Source organism: Schistocerca gregaria, chromosome 2, assembly GCF_023897955.1.
Source record: "Schistocerca gregaria isolate iqSchGreg1 chromosome 2, iqSchGreg1.2, whole genome shotgun sequence".
Taxonomy (NCBI): Eukaryota; Metazoa; Arthropoda; class Insecta; order Orthoptera; family Acrididae; genus Schistocerca; species Schistocerca gregaria.
In genome coordinates this window covers 441,764,404-441,780,933 of record NC_064921.1, presented here as the reverse complement: position 1 = coordinate 441,780,933, position 16,530 = coordinate 441,764,404, and the positions used below count along the sequence as shown (strand labels likewise).

The 16,530-nt window shown below is 48.7% G+C and overlaps 18 non-coding genes across 18 annotated transcripts; all 18 read left to right on the top strand.

The window, feature by feature from the left end:
• Positions 1-774: 774 nt before the first annotated feature.
• Positions 775-856, top strand: Trnas-gcu (transfer RNA serine (anticodon GCU)). Its single transcript has one exon. It is a non-coding gene; the product is annotated as a tRNA-Ser (tRNA).
• Positions 857-1,695: 839 nt separating this feature from the next.
• On the top strand, positions 1,696-1,777 carry Trnas-gcu (transfer RNA serine (anticodon GCU)). The gene has a single exon. It is a non-coding gene; the product is annotated as a tRNA-Ser (tRNA).
• Positions 1,778-2,616: 839 nt separating this feature from the next.
• On the top strand, positions 2,617-2,698 carry Trnas-gcu (transfer RNA serine (anticodon GCU)). Its single transcript has one exon. It is a non-coding gene; the product is annotated as a tRNA-Ser (tRNA).
• Positions 2,699-3,537: 839 nt separating this feature from the next.
• Trnas-gcu (transfer RNA serine (anticodon GCU)) lies at positions 3,538-3,619 on the top strand. Its single transcript has one exon. It is a non-coding gene; the product is annotated as a tRNA-Ser (tRNA).
• Positions 3,620-4,458: 839 nt separating this feature from the next.
• Trnas-gcu (transfer RNA serine (anticodon GCU)) lies at positions 4,459-4,540 on the top strand. Its single transcript has one exon. It is a non-coding gene; the product is annotated as a tRNA-Ser (tRNA).
• Positions 4,541-5,379: 839 nt separating this feature from the next.
• Positions 5,380-5,461, top strand: Trnas-gcu (transfer RNA serine (anticodon GCU)). Its single transcript has one exon. It is a non-coding gene; the product is annotated as a tRNA-Ser (tRNA).
• Positions 5,462-6,300: 839 nt separating this feature from the next.
• Trnas-gcu (transfer RNA serine (anticodon GCU)) lies at positions 6,301-6,382 on the top strand. Its single transcript has one exon. It is a non-coding gene; the product is annotated as a tRNA-Ser (tRNA).
• Positions 6,383-7,221: 839 nt separating this feature from the next.
• Positions 7,222-7,303, top strand: Trnas-gcu (transfer RNA serine (anticodon GCU)). Its single transcript has one exon. It is a non-coding gene; the product is annotated as a tRNA-Ser (tRNA).
• An 839-nt stretch (positions 7,304-8,142) lies between these two features.
• On the top strand, positions 8,143-8,224 carry Trnas-gcu (transfer RNA serine (anticodon GCU)). The gene has a single exon. It is a non-coding gene; the product is annotated as a tRNA-Ser (tRNA).
• Positions 8,225-9,063: 839 nt separating this feature from the next.
• On the top strand, positions 9,064-9,145 carry Trnas-gcu (transfer RNA serine (anticodon GCU)). The gene has a single exon. It is a non-coding gene; the product is annotated as a tRNA-Ser (tRNA).
• An 839-nt stretch (positions 9,146-9,984) lies between these two features.
• Positions 9,985-10,066, top strand: Trnas-gcu (transfer RNA serine (anticodon GCU)). Its single transcript has one exon. It is a non-coding gene; the product is annotated as a tRNA-Ser (tRNA).
• An 839-nt stretch (positions 10,067-10,905) lies between these two features.
• Trnas-gcu (transfer RNA serine (anticodon GCU)) lies at positions 10,906-10,987 on the top strand. The gene has a single exon. It is a non-coding gene; the product is annotated as a tRNA-Ser (tRNA).
• An 839-nt stretch (positions 10,988-11,826) lies between these two features.
• On the top strand, positions 11,827-11,908 carry Trnas-gcu (transfer RNA serine (anticodon GCU)). The gene has a single exon. It is a non-coding gene; the product is annotated as a tRNA-Ser (tRNA).
• Positions 11,909-12,747: 839 nt separating this feature from the next.
• Positions 12,748-12,829, top strand: Trnas-gcu (transfer RNA serine (anticodon GCU)). Its single transcript has one exon. It is a non-coding gene; the product is annotated as a tRNA-Ser (tRNA).
• Positions 12,830-13,668: 839 nt separating this feature from the next.
• Trnas-gcu (transfer RNA serine (anticodon GCU)) lies at positions 13,669-13,750 on the top strand. Its single transcript has one exon. It is a non-coding gene; the product is annotated as a tRNA-Ser (tRNA).
• An 839-nt stretch (positions 13,751-14,589) lies between these two features.
• Trnas-gcu (transfer RNA serine (anticodon GCU)) lies at positions 14,590-14,671 on the top strand. Its single transcript has one exon. It is a non-coding gene; the product is annotated as a tRNA-Ser (tRNA).
• An 839-nt stretch (positions 14,672-15,510) lies between these two features.
• On the top strand, positions 15,511-15,592 carry Trnas-gcu (transfer RNA serine (anticodon GCU)). Its single transcript has one exon. It is a non-coding gene; the product is annotated as a tRNA-Ser (tRNA).
• Positions 15,593-16,431: 839 nt separating this feature from the next.
• Trnas-gcu (transfer RNA serine (anticodon GCU)) lies at positions 16,432-16,513 on the top strand. The gene has a single exon. It is a non-coding gene; the product is annotated as a tRNA-Ser (tRNA).
• Positions 16,514-16,530: the final 17 nt, after the last annotated feature.

Below are 16,530 nucleotides of genomic sequence, written 5' to 3'. Positions count from 1 at the left end.
AACAACGAAGCGTGTACGAGGCCGATAGCGTGTGTATGAAATACGAGACAAAAATGCTTACCAGATGAAAGCGCACAACATTCCATAGCGTATGCCCTTCGAATTAAACATCATTTCGAGATGTATAAGCCAATCAAACTTCGGCTCCAGCGAAGAGTATGTCGGTATCTGCGAACGACGAGTTCTTATTTATATTTAAGTGCATACCTGTCGCAGTCATTTTAACGTATCGAGCCTATAATAATCCATCTGTAGCACAACTGTCGCCTCTCGACAGTTTGCTTTGCGTCAGGCCGCCATATACAGAAGCGATTTGGCAGGGCCTACTGGAGAGACTTGACTTTGCAGACATCCGTCGCTAAGGGCCGCCCAAACACCAAGCTCCATCGCAAACAGCAGGACAATCTTGGGCTAGGACGAACGTCAAAACCTTGCAAGTAATATCAGTGTAGCGTATCGAGCTGTACGTTTCGTTGCAGTAAGTCGTGGGAAAGAATGCCCAGCACATTTCTCATGTGCATTAGACGACACTGCATGTCGATACAATGCTTATTCCTGCAGTAAATAAGTGGTCCGGTGATTTTGCCCCGATCGGATATCGACGTGGACGGATGCTGTCATTAAATGACTCGCGAGTGGGAGCTTGGTCGGCTGCACTGCAGCTGGGCATTAGACGTTAACACCGGCCCAGTACGATGTTTTGAAAGCGTTTTCGAATCGACAAATGTCTTCTTTCCGCAAGCGCTCGCCAAAGACACAGCTGTAGTTCCAGCAGACGAGGTGGCCGAGTGGTTAAGGCGTTGGACTGCTAATCCAATGTGCTCTGCACGCGTGGGTTCGAATCCCATCCTCGTCGAAGAATTTTACGTAAAGCACGCGTTTGCGGTCACTCCTTCCCCATGCGAAACGCCTCTCAGTAGTAACAACGAAGCGTGTACGAGGCCGATAGCGTGTGTATGAAATACGAGACAAAAATGCTTACCAGATGAAAGCGCACAACATTCCATAGCGTATGCCCTTCGAATTAAACATCATTTCGAGATGTATAAGCCAATCAAACTTCGGCTCCAGCGAAGAGTATGTCGGTATCTGCGAACGACGAGTTCTTATTTATATTTAAGTGCATACCTGTCGCAGTCATTTTAACGTATCGAGCCTATAATAATCCATCTGTAGCACAACTGTCGCCTCTCGACAGTTTGCTTTGCGTCAGGCCGCCATATACAGAAGCGATTTGGCAGGGCCTACTGGAGAGACTTGACTTTGCAGACATCCGTCGCTAAGGGCCGCCCAAACACCAAGCTCCATCGCAAACAGCAGGACAATCTTGGGCTAGGACGAACGTCAAAACCTTGCAAGTAATATCAGTGTAGCGTATCGAGCTGTACGTTTCGTTGCAGTAAGTCGTGGGAAAGAATGCCCAGCACATTTCTCATGTGCATTAGACGACACTGCATGTCGATACAATGCTTATTCCTGCAGTAAATAAGTGGTCCGGTGATTTTGCCCCGATCGGATATCGACGTGGACGGATGCTGTCATTAAATGACTCGCGAGTGGGAGCTTGGTCGGCTGCACTGCAGCTGGGCATTAGACGTTAACACCGGCCCAGTACGATGTTTTGAAAGCGTTTTCGAATCGACAAATGTCTTCTTTCCGCAAGCGCTCGCCAAAGACACAGCTGTAGTTCCAGCAGACGAGGTGGCCGAGTGGTTAAGGCGTTGGACTGCTAATCCAATGTGCTCTGCACGCGTGGGTTCGAATCCCATCCTCGTCGAAGAATTTTACGTAAAGCACGCGTTTGCGGTCACTCCTTCCCCATGCGAAACGCCTCTCAGTAGTAACAACGAAGCGTGTACGAGGCCGATAGCGTGTGTATGAAATACGAGACAAAAATGCTTACCAGATGAAAGCGCACAACATTCCATAGCGTATGCCCTTCGAATTAAACATCATTTCGAGATGTATAAGCCAATCAAACTTCGGCTCCAGCGAAGAGTATGTCGGTATCTGCGAACGACGAGTTCTTATTTATATTTAAGTGCATACCTGTCGCAGTCATTTTAACGTATCGAGCCTATAATAATCCATCTGTAGCACAACTGTCGCCTCTCGACAGTTTGCTTTGCGTCAGGCCGCCATATACAGAAGCGATTTGGCAGGGCCTACTGGAGAGACTTGACTTTGCAGACATCCGTCGCTAAGGGCCGCCCAAACACCAAGCTCCATCGCAAACAGCAGGAAAATCTTGGGCTAGGACGAACGTCAAAACCTTGCAAGTAATATCAGTGTAGCGTATCGAGCTGTACGTTTCGTTGCAGTAAGTCGTGGGAAAGAATGCCCAGCACATTTCTCATGTGCATTAGACGACACTGCATGTCGATACAATGCTTATTCCTGCAGTAAATAAGTGGTCCGGTGATTTTGCCCCGATCGGATATCGACGTGGACGGATGCTGTCATTAAATGACTCGCGAGTGGGAGCTTGGTCGGCTGCACTGCAGCTGGGCATTAGACGTTAACACCGGCCCAGTACGATGTTTTGAAAGCGTTTTCGAATCGACAAATGTCTTCTTTCCGCAAGCGCTCGCCAAAGACACAGCTGTAGTTCCAGCAGACGAGGTGGCCGAGTGGTTAAGGCGTTGGACTGCTAATCCAATGTGCTCTGCACGCGTGGGTTCGAATCCCATCCTCGTCGAAGAATTTTACGTAAAGCACGCGTTTGCGGTCACTCCTTCCCCATGCGAAACGCCTCTCAGTAGTAACAACGAAGCGTGTACGAGGCCGATAGCGTGTGTATGAAATACGAGACAAAAATGCTTACCAGATGAAAGCGCACAACATTCCATAGCGTATGCCCTTCGAATTAAACATCATTTCGAGATGTATAAGCCAATCAAACTTCGGCTCCAGCGAAGAGTATGTCGGTATCTGCGAACGACGAGTTCTTATTTATATTTAAGTGCATACCTGTCGCAGTCATTTTAACGTATCGAGCCTATAATAATCCATCTGTAGCACAACTGTCGCCTCTCGACAGTTTGCTTTGCGTCAGGCCGCCATATACAGAAGCGATTTGGCAGGGCCTACTGGAGAGACTTGACTTTGCAGACATCCGTCGCTAAGGGCCGCCCAAACACCAAGCTCCATCGCAAACAGCAGGAAAATCTTGGGCTAGGACGAACGTCAAAACCTTGCAAGTAATATCAGTGTAGCGTATCGAGCTGTACGTTTCGTTGCAGTAAGTCGTGGGAAAGAATGCCCAGCACATTTCTCATGTGCATTAGACGACACTGCATGTCGATACAATGCTTATTCCTGCAGTAAATAAGTGGTCCGGTGATTTTGCCCCGATCGGATATCGACGTGGACGGATGCTGTCATTAAATGACTCGCGAGTGGGAGCTTGGTCGGCTGCACTGCAGCTGGGCATTAGACGTTAACACCGGCCCAGTACGATGTTTTGAAAGCGTTTTCGAATCGACAAATGTCTTCTTTCCGCAAGCGCTCGCCAAAGACACAGCTGTAGTTCCAGCAGACGAGGTGGCCGAGTGGTTAAGGCGTTGGACTGCTAATCCAATGTGCTCTGCACGCGTGGGTTCGAATCCCATCCTCGTCGAAGAATTTTACGTAAAGCACGCGTTTGCGGTCACTCCTTCCCCATGCGAAACGCCTCTCAGTAGTAACAACGAAGCGTGTACGAGGCCGATAGCGTGTGTATGAAATACGAGACAAAAATGCTTACCAGATGAAAGCGCACAACATTCCATAGCGTATGCCCTTCGAATTAAACATCATTTCGAGATGTATAAGCCAATCAAACTTCGGCTCCAGCGAAGAGTATGTCGGTATCTGCGAACGACGAGTTCTTATTTATATTTAAGTGCATACCTGTCGCAGTCATTTTAACGTATCGAGCCTATAATAATCCATCTGTAGCACAACTGTCGCCTCTCGACAGTTTGCTTTGCGTCAGGCCGCCATATACAGAAGCGATTTGGCAGGGCCTACTGGAGAGACTTGACTTTGCAGACATCCGTCGCTAAGGGCCGCCCAAACACCAAGCTCCATCGCAAACAGCAGGACAATCTTGGGCTAGGACGAACGTCAAAACCTTGCAAGTAATATCAGTGTAGCGTATCGAGCTGTACGTTTCGTTGCAGTAAGTCGTGGGAAAGAATGCCCAGCACATTTCTCATGTGCATTAGACGACACTGCATGTCGATACAATGCTTATTCCTGCAGTAAATAAGTGGTCCGGTGATTTTGCCCCGATCGGATATCGACGTGGACGGATGCTGTCATTAAATGACTCGCGAGTGGGAGCTTGGTCGGCTGCACTGCAGCTGGGCATTAGACGTTAACACCGGCCCAGTACGATGTTTTGAAAGCGTTTTCGAATCGACAAATGTCTTCTTTCCGCAAGCGCTCGCCAAAGACACAGCTGTAGTTCCAGCAGACGAGGTGGCCGAGTGGTTAAGGCGTTGGACTGCTAATCCAATGTGCTCTGCACGCGTGGGTTCGAATCCCATCCTCGTCGAAGAATTTTACGTAAAGCACGCGTTTGCGGTCACTCCTTCCCCATGCGAAACGCCTCTCAGTAGTAACAACGAAGCGTGTACGAGGCCGATAGCGTGTGTATGAAATACGAGACAAAAATGCTTACCAGATGAAAGCGCACAACATTCCATAGCGTATGCCCTTCGAATTAAACATCATTTCGAGATGTATAAGCCAATCAAACTTCGGCTCCAGCGAAGAGTATGTCGGTATCTGCGAACGACGAGTTCTTATTTATATTTAAGTGCATACCTGTCGCAGTCATTTTAACGTATCGAGCCTATAATAATCCATCTGTAGCACAACTGTCGCCTCTCGACAGTTTGCTTTGCGTCAGGCCGCCATATACAGAAGCGATTTGGCAGGGCCTACTGGAGAGACTTGACTTTGCAGACATCCGTCGCTAAGGGCCGCCCAAACACCAAGCTCCATCGCAAACAGCAGGACAATCTTGGGCTAGGACGAACGTCAAAACCTTGCAAGTAATATCAGTGTAGCGTATCGAGCTGTACGTTTCGTTGCAGTAAGTCGTGGGAAAGAATGCCCAGCACATTTCTCATGTGCATTAGACGACACTGCATGTCGATACAATGCTTATTCCTGCAGTAAATAAGTGGTCCGGTGATTTTGCCCCGATCGGATATCGACGTGGACGGATGCTGTCATTAAATGACTCGCGAGTGGGAGCTTGGTCGGCTGCACTGCAGCTGGGCATTAGACGTTAACACCGGCCCAGTACGATGTTTTGAAAGCGTTTTCGAATCGACAAATGTCTTCTTTCCGCAAGCGCTCGCCAAAGACACAGCTGTAGTTCCAGCAGACGAGGTGGCCGAGTGGTTAAGGCGTTGGACTGCTAATCCAATGTGCTGTGCACGCGTGGGTTCGAATCCCATCCTCGTCGAAGAATTTTACGTAAAGCACGCGTTTGCGGTCACTCCTTCCCCATGTGAAACGCCTCTCAGTAGTAACAACGAAGCGTGTACGAGGCCGATAGCGTGTGTATGAAATACGAGACAAAAATGCTTACCAGATGAAAGCGCACAACATTCCATAGCGTATGCCCTTCGAATTAAACATCATTTCGAGATGTATAAGCCAATCAAACTTCGGCTCCAGCGAAGAGTATGTCGGTATCTGCGAACGACGAGTTCTTATTTATATTTAAGTGCATACCTGTCGCAGTCATTTTAACGTATCGAGCCTATAATAATCCATCTGTAGCACAACTGTCGCCTCTCGACAGTTTGCTTTGCGTCAGGCCGCCATATACAGAAGCGATTTGGCAGGGCCTACTGGAGAGACTTGACTTTGCAGACATCCGTCGCTAAGGGCCGCCCAAACACCAAGCTCCATCGCAAACAGCAGGACAATCTTGGGCTAGGACGAACGTCAAAACCTTGCAAGTAATATCAGTGTAGCGTATCGAGCTGTACGTTTCGTTGCAGTAAGTCGTGGGAAAGAATGCCCAGCACATTTCTCATGTGCATTAGACGACACTGCATGTCGATACAATGCTTATTCCTGCAGTAAATAAGTGGTCCGGTGATTTTGCCCCGATCGGATATCGACGTGGACGGATGCTGTCATTAAATGACTCGCGAGTGGGAGCTTGGTCGGCTGCACTGCAGCTGGGCATTAGACGTTAACACCGGCCCAGTACGATGTTTTGAAAGCGTTTTCGAATCGACAAATGTCTTCTTTCCGCAAGCGCTCGCCAAAGACACAGCTGTAGTTCCAGCAGACGAGGTGGCCGAGTGGTTAAGGCGTTGGACTGCTAATCCAATGTGCTGTGCACGCGTGGGTTCGAATCCCATCCTCGTCGAAGAATTTTACGTAAAGCACGCGTTTGCGGTCACTCCTTCCCCATGCGAAACGCCTCTCAGTAGTAACAACGAAGCGTGTACGAGGCCGATAGCGTGTGTATGAAATACGAGACAAAAATGCTTACCAGATGAAAGCGCACAACATTCCATAGCGTATGCCCTTCGAATTAAACATCATTTCGAGATGTATAAGCCAATCAAACTTCGGCTCCAGCGAAGAGTATGTCGGTATCTGCGAACGACGAGTTCTTATTTATATTTAAGTGCATACCTGTCGCAGTCATTTTAACGTATCGAGCCTATAATAATCCATCTGTAGCACAACTGTCGCCTCTCGACAGTTTGCTTTGCGTCAGGCCGCCATATACAGAAGCGATTTGGCAGGGCCTACTGGAGAGACTTGACTTTGCAGACATCCGTCGCTAAGGGCCGCCCAAACACCAAGCTCCATCGCAAACAGCAGGACAATCTTGGGCTAGGACGAACGTCAAAACCTTGCAAGTAATATCAGTGTAGCGTATCGAGCTGTACGTTTCGTTGCAGTAAGTCGTGGGAAAGAATGCCCAGCACATTTCTCATGTGCATTAGACGACACTGCATGTCGATACAATGCTTATTCCTGCAGTAAATAAGTGGTCCGGTGATTTTGCCCCGATCGGATATCGACGTGGACGGATGCTGTCATTAAATGACTCGCGAGTGGGAGCTTGGTCGGCTGCACTGCAGCTGGGCATTAGACGTTAACACCGGCCCAGTACGATGTTTTGAAAGCGTTTTCGAATCGACAAATGTCTTCTTTCCGCAAGCGCTCGCCAAAGACACAGCTGTAGTTCCAGCAGACGAGGTGGCCGAGTGGTTAAGGCGTTGGACTGCTAATCCAATGTGCTGTGCACGCGTGGGTTCGAATCCCATCCTCGTCGAAGAATTTTACGTAAAGCACGCGTTTGCGGTCACTCCTTCCCCATGCGAAACGCCTCTCAGTAGTAACAACGAAGCGTGTACGAGGCCGATAGCGTGTGTATGAAATACGAGACAAAAATGCTTACCAGATGAAAGCGCACAACATTCCATAGCGTATGCCCTTCGAATTAAACATCATTTCGAGATGTATAAGCCAATCAAACTTCGGCTCCAGCGAAGAGTATGTCGGTATCTGCGAACGACGAGTTCTTATTTATATTTAAGTGCATACCTGTCGCAGTCATTTTAACGTATCGAGCCTATAATAATCCATCTGTAGCACAACTGTCGCCTCTCGACAGTTTGCTTTGCGTCAGGCCGCCATATACAGAAGCGATTTGGCAGGGCCTACTGGAGAGACTTGACTTTGCAGACATCCGTCGCTAAGGGCCGCCCAAACACCAAGCTCCATCGCAAACAGCAGGAAAATCTTGGGCTAGGACGAACGTCAAAACCTTGCAAGTAATATCAGTGTAGCGTATCGAGCTGTACGTTTCGTTGCAGTAAGTCGTGGGAAAGAATGCCCAGCACATTTCTCATGTGCATTAGACGACACTGCATGTCGATACAATGCTTATTCCTGCAGTAAATAAGTGGTCCGGTGATTTTGCCCCGATCGGATATCGACGTGGACGGATGCTGTCATTAAATGACTCGCGAGTGGGAGCTTGGTCGGCTGCACTGCAGCTGGGCATTAGACGTTAACACCGGCCCAGTACGATGTTTTGAAAGCGTTTTCGAATCGACAAATGTCTTCTTTCCGCAAGCGCTCGCCAAAGACACAGCTGTAGTTCCAGCAGACGAGGTGGCCGAGTGGTTAAGGCGTTGGACTGCTAATCCAATGTGCTCTGCACGCGTGGGTTCGAATCCCATCCTCGTCGAAGAATTTTACGTAAAGCACGCGTTTGCGGTCACTCCTTCCCCATGCGAAACGCCTCTCAGTAGTAACAACGAAGCGTGTACGAGGCCGATAGCGTGTGTATGAAATACGAGACAAAAATGCTTACCAGATGAAAGCGCACAACATTCCATAGCGTATGCCCTTCGAATTAAACATCATTTCGAGATGTATAAGCCAATCAAACTTCGGCTCCAGCGAAGAGTATGTCGGTATCTGCGAACGACGAGTTCTTATTTATATTTAAGTGCATACCTGTCGCAGTCATTTTAACGTATCGAGCCTATAATAATCCATCTGTAGCACAACTGTCGCCTCTCGACAGTTTGCTTTGCGTCAGGCCGCCATATACAGAAGCGATTTGGCAGGGCCTACTGGAGAGACTTGACTTTGCAGACATCCGTCGCTAAGGGCTGCCCAAACACCAAGCTCCATCGCAAACAGCAGGACAATCTTGGGCTAGGACGAACGTCAAAACCTTGCAAGTAATATCAGTGTAGCGTATCGAGCTGTACGTTTCGTTGCAGTAAGTCGTGGGAAAAAATGCCCAGCACATCTCTCATGTGCATTAGACGACACTGCATGTCGATACAATGCTTATTCCTGCAGTAAATAAGTGGTCCGGTGATTTTGCCCCGATCGGATATCGACGTGGACGGATGCTGTCATTAAATGACTCGCGAGTGGGAGCTTGGTCGGCTGCACTGCAGCTGGGCATTAGACGTTAACACCGGCCCAGTACGATGTTTTGAAAGCGTTTTCGAATCGACAAATGTCTTCTTTCCGCAAGCGCTCGCCAAAGACACAGCTGTAGTTCCAGCAGACGAGGTGGCCGAGTGGTTAAGGCGTTGGACTGCTAATCCAATGTGCTCTGCACGCGTGGGTTCGAATCCCATCCTCGTCGAAGAATTTTACGTAAAGCACGCGTTTGCGGTCACTCCTTCCCCATGCGAAACGCCTCTCAGTAGTAACAACGAAGCGTGTACGAGGCCGATAGCGTGTGTATGAAATACGAGACAAAAATGCTTACCAGATGAAAGCGCACAACATTCCATAGCGTATGCCCTTCGAATTAAACATCATTTCGAGATGTATAAGCCAATCAAACTTCGGCTCCAGCGAAGAGTATGTCGGTATCTGCGAACGACGAGTTCTTATTTATATTTAAGTGCATACCTGTCGCAGTCATTTTAACGTATCGAGCCTATAATAATCCATCTGTAGCACAACTGTCGCCTCTCGACAGTTTGCTTTGCGTCAGGCCGCCATATACAGAAGCGATTTGGCAGGGCCTACTGGAGAGACTTGACTTTGCAGACATCCGTCGCTAAGGGCCGCCCAAACACCAAGCTCCATCGCAAACAGCAGGACAATCTTGGGCTAGGACGAACGTCAAAACCTTGCAAGTAATATCAGTGTAGCGTATCGAGCTGTACGTTTCGTTGCAGTAAGTCGTGGGAAAGAATGCCCAGCACATTTCTCATGTGCATTAGACGACACTGCATGTCGATACAATGCTTATTCCTGCAGTAAATAAGTGGTCCGGTGATTTTGCCCCGATCGGATATCGACGTGGACGGATGCTGTCATTAAATGACTCGCGAGTGGGAGCTTGGTCGGCTGCACTGCAGCTGGGCATTAGACGTTAACACCGGCCCAGTACGATGTTTTGAAAGCGTTTTCGAATCGACAAATGTCTTCTTTCCGCAAGCGCTCGCCAAAGACACAGCTGTAGTTCCAGCAGACGAGGTGGCCGAGTGGTTAAGGCGTTGGACTGCTAATCCAATGTGCTGTGCACGCGTGGGTTCGAATCCCATCCTCGTCGAAGAATTTTACGTAAAGCACGCGTTTGCGGTCACTCCTTCCCCATGCGAAACGCCTCTCAGTAGTAACAACGAAGCGTGTACGAGGCCGATAGCGTGTGTATGAAATACGAGACAAAAATGCTTACCAGATGAAAGCGCACAACATTCCATAGCGTATGCCCTTCGAATTAAACATCATTTCGAGATGTATAAGCCAATCAAACTTCGGCTCCAGCGAAGAGTATGTCGGTATCTGCGAACGACGAGTTCTTATTTATATTTAAGTGCATACCTGTCGCAGTCATTTTAACGTATCGAGCCTATAATAATCCATCTGTAGCACAACTGTCGCCTCTCGACAGTTTGCTTTGCGTCAGGCCGCCATATACAGAAGCGATTTGGCAGGGCCTACTGGAGAGACTTGACTTTGCAGACATCCGTCGCTAAGGGCCGCCCAAACACCAAGCTCCATCGCAAACAGCAGGAAAATCTTGGGCTAGGACGAACGTCAAAACCTTGCAAGTAATATCAGTGTAGCGTATCGAGCTGTACGTTTCGTTGCAGTAAGTCGTGGGAAAGAATGCCCAGCACATTTCTCATGTGCATTAGACGACACTGCATGTCGATACAATGCTTATTCCTGCAGTAAATAAGTGGTCCGGTGATTTTGCCCCGATCGGATATCGACGTGGACGGATGCTGTCATTAAATGACTCGCGAGTGGGAGCTTGGTCGGCTGCACTGCAGCTGGGCATTAGACGTTAACACCGGCCCAGTACGATGTTTTGAAAGCGTTTTCGAATCGACAAATGTCTTCTTTCCGCAAGCGCTCGCCAAAGACACAGCTGTAGTTCCAGCAGACGAGGTGGCCGAGTGGTTAAGGCGTTGGACTGCTAATCCAATGTGCTCTGCACGCGTGGGTTCGAATCCCATCCTCGTCGAAGAATTTTACGTAAAGCACGCGTTTGCGGTCACTCCTTCCCCATGCGAAACGCCTCTCAGTAGTAACAACGAAGCGTGTACGAGGCCGATAGCGTGTGTATGAAATACGAGACAAAAATGCTTACCAGATGAAAGCGCACAACATTCCATAGCGTATGCCCTTCGAATTAAACATCATTTCGAGATGTATAAGCCAATCAAACTTCGGCTCCAGCGAAGAGTATGTCGGTATCTGCGAACGACGAGTTCTTATTTATATTTAAGTGCATACCTGTCGCAGTCATTTTAACGTATCGAGCCTATAATAATCCATCTGTAGCACAACTGTCGCCTCTCGACAGTTTGCTTTGCGTCAGGCCGCCATATACAGAAGCGATTTGGCAGGGCCTACTGGAGAGACTTGACTTTGCAGACATCCGTCGCTAAGGGCTGCCCAAACACCAAGCTCCATCGCAAACAGCAGGACAATCTTGGGCTAGGACGAACGTCAAAACCTTGCAAGTAATATCAGTGTAGCGTATCGAGCTGTACGTTTCGTTGCAGTAAGTCGTGGGAAAAAATGCCCAGCACATCTCTCATGTGCATTAGACGACACTGCATGTCGATACAATGCTTATTCCTGCAGTAAATAAGTGGTCCGGTGATTTTGCCCCGATCGGATATCGACGTGGACGGATGCTGTCATTAAATGACTCGCGAGTGGGAGCTTGGTCGGCTGCACTGCAGCTGGGCATTAGACGTTAACACCGGCCCAGTACGATGTTTTGAAAGCGTTTTCGAATCGACAAATGTCTTCTTTCCGCAAGCGCTCGCCAAAGACACAGCTGTAGTTCCAGCAGACGAGGTGGCCGAGTGGTTAAGGCGTTGGACTGCTAATCCAATGTGCTCTGCACGCGTGGGTTCGAATCCCATCCTCGTCGAAGAATTTTACGTAAAGCACGCGTTTGCGGTCACTCCTTCCCCATGCGAAACGCCTCTCAGTAGTAACAACGAAGCGTGTACGAGGCCGATAGCGTGTGTATGAAATACGAGACAAAAATGCTTACCAGATGAAAGCGCACAACATTCCATAGCGTATGCCCTTCGAATTAAACATCATTTCGAGATGTATAAGCCAATCAAACTTCGGCTCCAGCGAAGAGTATGTCGGTATCTGCGAACGACGAGTTCTTATTTATATTTAAGTGCATACCTGTCGCAGTCATTTTAACGTATCGAGCCTATAATAATCCATCTGTAGCACAACTGTCGCCTCTCGACAGTTTGCTTTGCGTCAGGCCGCCATATACAGAAGCGATTTGGCAGGGCCTACTGGAGAGACTTGACTTTGCAGACATCCGTCGCTAAGGGCCGCCCAAACACCAAGCTCCATCGCAAACAGCAGGACAATCTTGGGCTAGGACGAACGTCAAAACCTTGCAAGTAATATCAGTGTAGCGTATCGAGCTGTACGTTTCGTTGCAGTAAGTCGTGGGAAAGAATGCCCAGCACATTTCTCATGTGCATTAGACGACACTGCATGTCGATACAATGCTTATTCCTGCAGTAAATAAGTGGTCCGGTGATTTTGCCCCGATCGGATATCGACGTGGACGGATGCTGTCATTAAATGACTCGCGAGTGGGAGCTTGGTCGGCTGCACTGCAGCTGGGCATTAGACGTTAACACCGGCCCAGTACGATGTTTTGAAAGCGTTTTCGAATCGACAAATGTCTTCTTTCCGCAAGCGCTCGCCAAAGACACAGCTGTAGTTCCAGCAGACGAGGTGGCCGAGTGGTTAAGGCGTTGGACTGCTAATCCAATGTGCTCTGCACGCGTGGGTTCGAATCCCATCCTCGTCGAAGAATTTTACGTAAAGCACGCGTTTGCGGTCACTCCTTCCCCATGCGAAACGCCTCTCAGTAGTAACAACGAAGCGTGTACGAGGCCGATAGCGTGTGTATGAAATACGAGACAAAAATGCTTACCAGATGAAAGCGCACAACATTCCATAGCGTATGCCCTTCGAATTAAACATCATTTCGAGATGTATAAGCCAATCAAACTTCGGCTCCAGCGAAGAGTATGTCGGTATCTGCGAACGACGAGTTCTTATTTATATTTAAGTGCATACCTGTCGCAGTCATTTTAACGTATCGAGCCTATAATAATCCATCTGTAGCACAACTGTCGCCTCTCGACAGTTTGCTTTGCGTCAGGCCGCCATATACAGAAGCGATTTGGCAGGGCCTACTGGAGAGACTTGACTTTGCAGACATCCGTCGCTAAGGGCCGCCCAAACACCAAGCTCCATCGCAAACAGCAGGACAATCTTGGGCTAGGACGAACGTCAAAACCTTGCAAGTAATATCAGTGTAGCGTATCGAGCTGTACGTTTCGTTGCAGTAAGTCGTGGGAAAGAATGCCCAGCACATTTCTCATGTGCATTAGACGACACTGCATGTCGATACAATGCTTATTCCTGCAGTAAATAAGTGGTCCGGTGATTTTGCCCCGATCGGATATCGACGTGGACGGATGCTGTCATTAAATGACTCGCGAGTGGGAGCTTGGTCGGCTGCACTGCAGCTGGGCATTAGACGTTAACACCGGCCCAGTACGATGTTTTGAAAGCGTTTTCGAATCGACAAATGTCTTCTTTCCGCAAGCGCTCGCCAAAGACACAGCTGTAGTTCCAGCAGACGAGGTGGCCGAGTGGTTAAGGCGTTGGACTGCTAATCCAATGTGCTGTGCACGCGTGGGTTCGAATCCCATCCTCGTCGAAGAATTTTACGTAAAGCACGCGTTTGCGGTCACTCCTTCCCCATGTGAAACGCCTCTCAGTAGTAACAACGAAGCGTGTACGAGGCCGATAGCGTGTGTATGAAATACGAGACAAAAATGCTTACCAGATGAAAGCGCACAACATTCCATAGCGTATGCCCTTCGAATTAAACATCATTTCGAGATGTATAAGCCAATCAAACTTCGGCTCCAGCGAAGAGTATGTCGGTATCTGCGAACGACGAGTTCTTATTTATATTTAAGTGCATACCTGTCGCAGTCATTTTAACGTATCGAGCCTATAATAATCCATCTGTAGCACAACTGTCGCCTCTCGACAGTTTGCTTTGCGTCAGGCCGCCATATACAGAAGCGATTTGGCAGGGCCTACTGGAGAGACTTGACTTTGCAGACATCCGTCGCTAAGGGCCGCCCAAACACCAAGCTCCATCGCAAACAGCAGGACAATCTTGGGCTAGGACGAACGTCAAAACCTTGCAAGTAATATCAGTGTAGCGTATCGAGCTGTACGTTTCGTTGCAGTAAGTCGTGGGAAAGAATGCCCAGCACATTTCTCATGTGCATTAGACGACACTGCATGTCGATACAATGCTTATTCCTGCAGTAAATAAGTGGTCCGGTGATTTTGCCCCGATCGGATATCGACGTGGACGGATGCTGTCATTAAATGACTCGCGAGTGGGAGCTTGGTCGGCTGCACTGCAGCTGGGCATTAGACGTTAACACCGGCCCAGTACGATGTTTTGAAAGCGTTTTCGAATCGACAAATGTCTTCTTTCCGCAAGCGCTCGCCAAAGACACAGCTGTAGTTCCAGCAGACGAGGTGGCCGAGTGGTTAAGGCGTTGGACTGCTAATCCAATGTGCTCTGCACGCGTGGGTTCGAATCCCATCCTCGTCGAAGAATTTTACGTAAAGCACGCGTTTGCGGTCACTCCTTCCCCATGCGAAACGCCTCTCAGTAGTAACAACGAAGCGTGTACGAGGCCGATAGCGTGTGTATGAAATACGAGACAAAAATGCTTACCAGATGAAAGCGCACAACATTCCATAGCGTATGCCCTTCGAATTAAACATCATTTCGAGATGTATAAGCCAATCAAACTTCGGCTCCAGCGAAGAGTATGTCGGTATCTGCGAACGACGAGTTCTTATTTATATTTAAGTGCATACCTGTCGCAGTCATTTTAACGTATCGAGCCTATAATAATCCATCTGTAGCACAACTGTCGCCTCTCGACAGTTTGCTTTGCGTCAGGCCGCCATATACAGAAGCGATTTGGCAGGGCCTACTGGAGAGACTTGACTTTGCAGACATCCGTCGCTAAGGGCCGCCCAAACACCAAGCTCCATCGCAAACAGCAGGACAATCTTGGGCTAGGACGAACGTCAAAACCTTGCAAGTAATATCAGTGTAGCGTATCGAGCTGTACGTTTCGTTGCAGTAAGTCGTGGGAAAGAATGCCCAGCACATTTCTCATGTGCATTAGACGACACTGCATGTCGATACAATGCTTATTCCTGCAGTAAATAAGTGGTCCGGTGATTTTGCCCCGATCGGATATCGACGTGGACGGATGCTGTCATTAAATGACTCGCGAGTGGGAGCTTGGTCGGCTGCACTGCAGCTGGGCATTAGACGTTAACACCGGCCCAGTACGATGTTTTGAAAGCGTTTTCGAATCGACAAATGTCTTCTTTCCGCAAGCGCTCGCCAAAGACACAGCTGTAGTTCCAGCAGACGAGGTGGCCGAGTGGTTAAGGCGTTGGACTGCTAATCCAATGTGCTGTGCACGCGTGGGTTCGAATCCCATCCTCGTCGAAGAATTTTACGTAAAGCACGCGTTTGCGGTCACTCCTTCCCCATGCGAAACGCCTCTCAGTAGTAACAACGAAGCGTGTACGAGGCCGATAGCGTGTGTATGAAATACGAGACAAAAATGCTTACCAGATGAAAGCGCACAACATTCCATAGCGTATGCCCTTCGAATTAAACATCATTTCGAGATGTATAAGCCAATCAAACTTCGGCTCCAGCGAAGAGTATGTCGGTATCTGCGAACGACGAGTTCTTATTTATATTTAAGTGCATACCTGTCGCAGTCATTTTAACGTATCGAGCCTATAATAATCCATCTGTAGCACAACTGTCGCCTCTCGACAGTTTGCTTTGCGTCAGGCCGCCATATACAGAAGCGATTTGGCAGGGCCTACTGGAGAGACTTGACTTTGCAGACATCCGTCGCTAAGGGCCGCCCAAACACCAAGCTCCATCGCAAACAGCAGGAAAATCTTGGGCTAGGACGAACGTCAAAACCTTGCAAGTAATATCAGTGTAGCGTATCGAGCTGTACGTTTCGTTGCAGTAAGTCGTGGGAAAGAATGCCCAGCACATTTCTCATGTGCATTAGACGACACTGCATGTCGATACAATGCTTATTCCTGCAGTAAATAAGTGGTCCGGTGATTTTGCCCCGATCGGATATCGACGTGGACGGATGCTGTCATTAAATGACTCGCGAGTGGGAGCTTGGTCGGCTGCACTGCAGCTGGGCATTAGACGTTAACACCGGCCCAGTACGATGTTTTGAAAGCGTTTTCGAATCGACAAATGTCTTCTTTCCGCAAGCGCTCGCCAAAGACACAGCTGTAGTTCCAGCAGACGAGGTGGCCGAGTGGTTAAGGCGTTGGACTGCTAATCCAATGTGCTCTGCACGCGTGGGTTCGAATCCCATCCTCGTCGAAGAATTTTACGTAAAG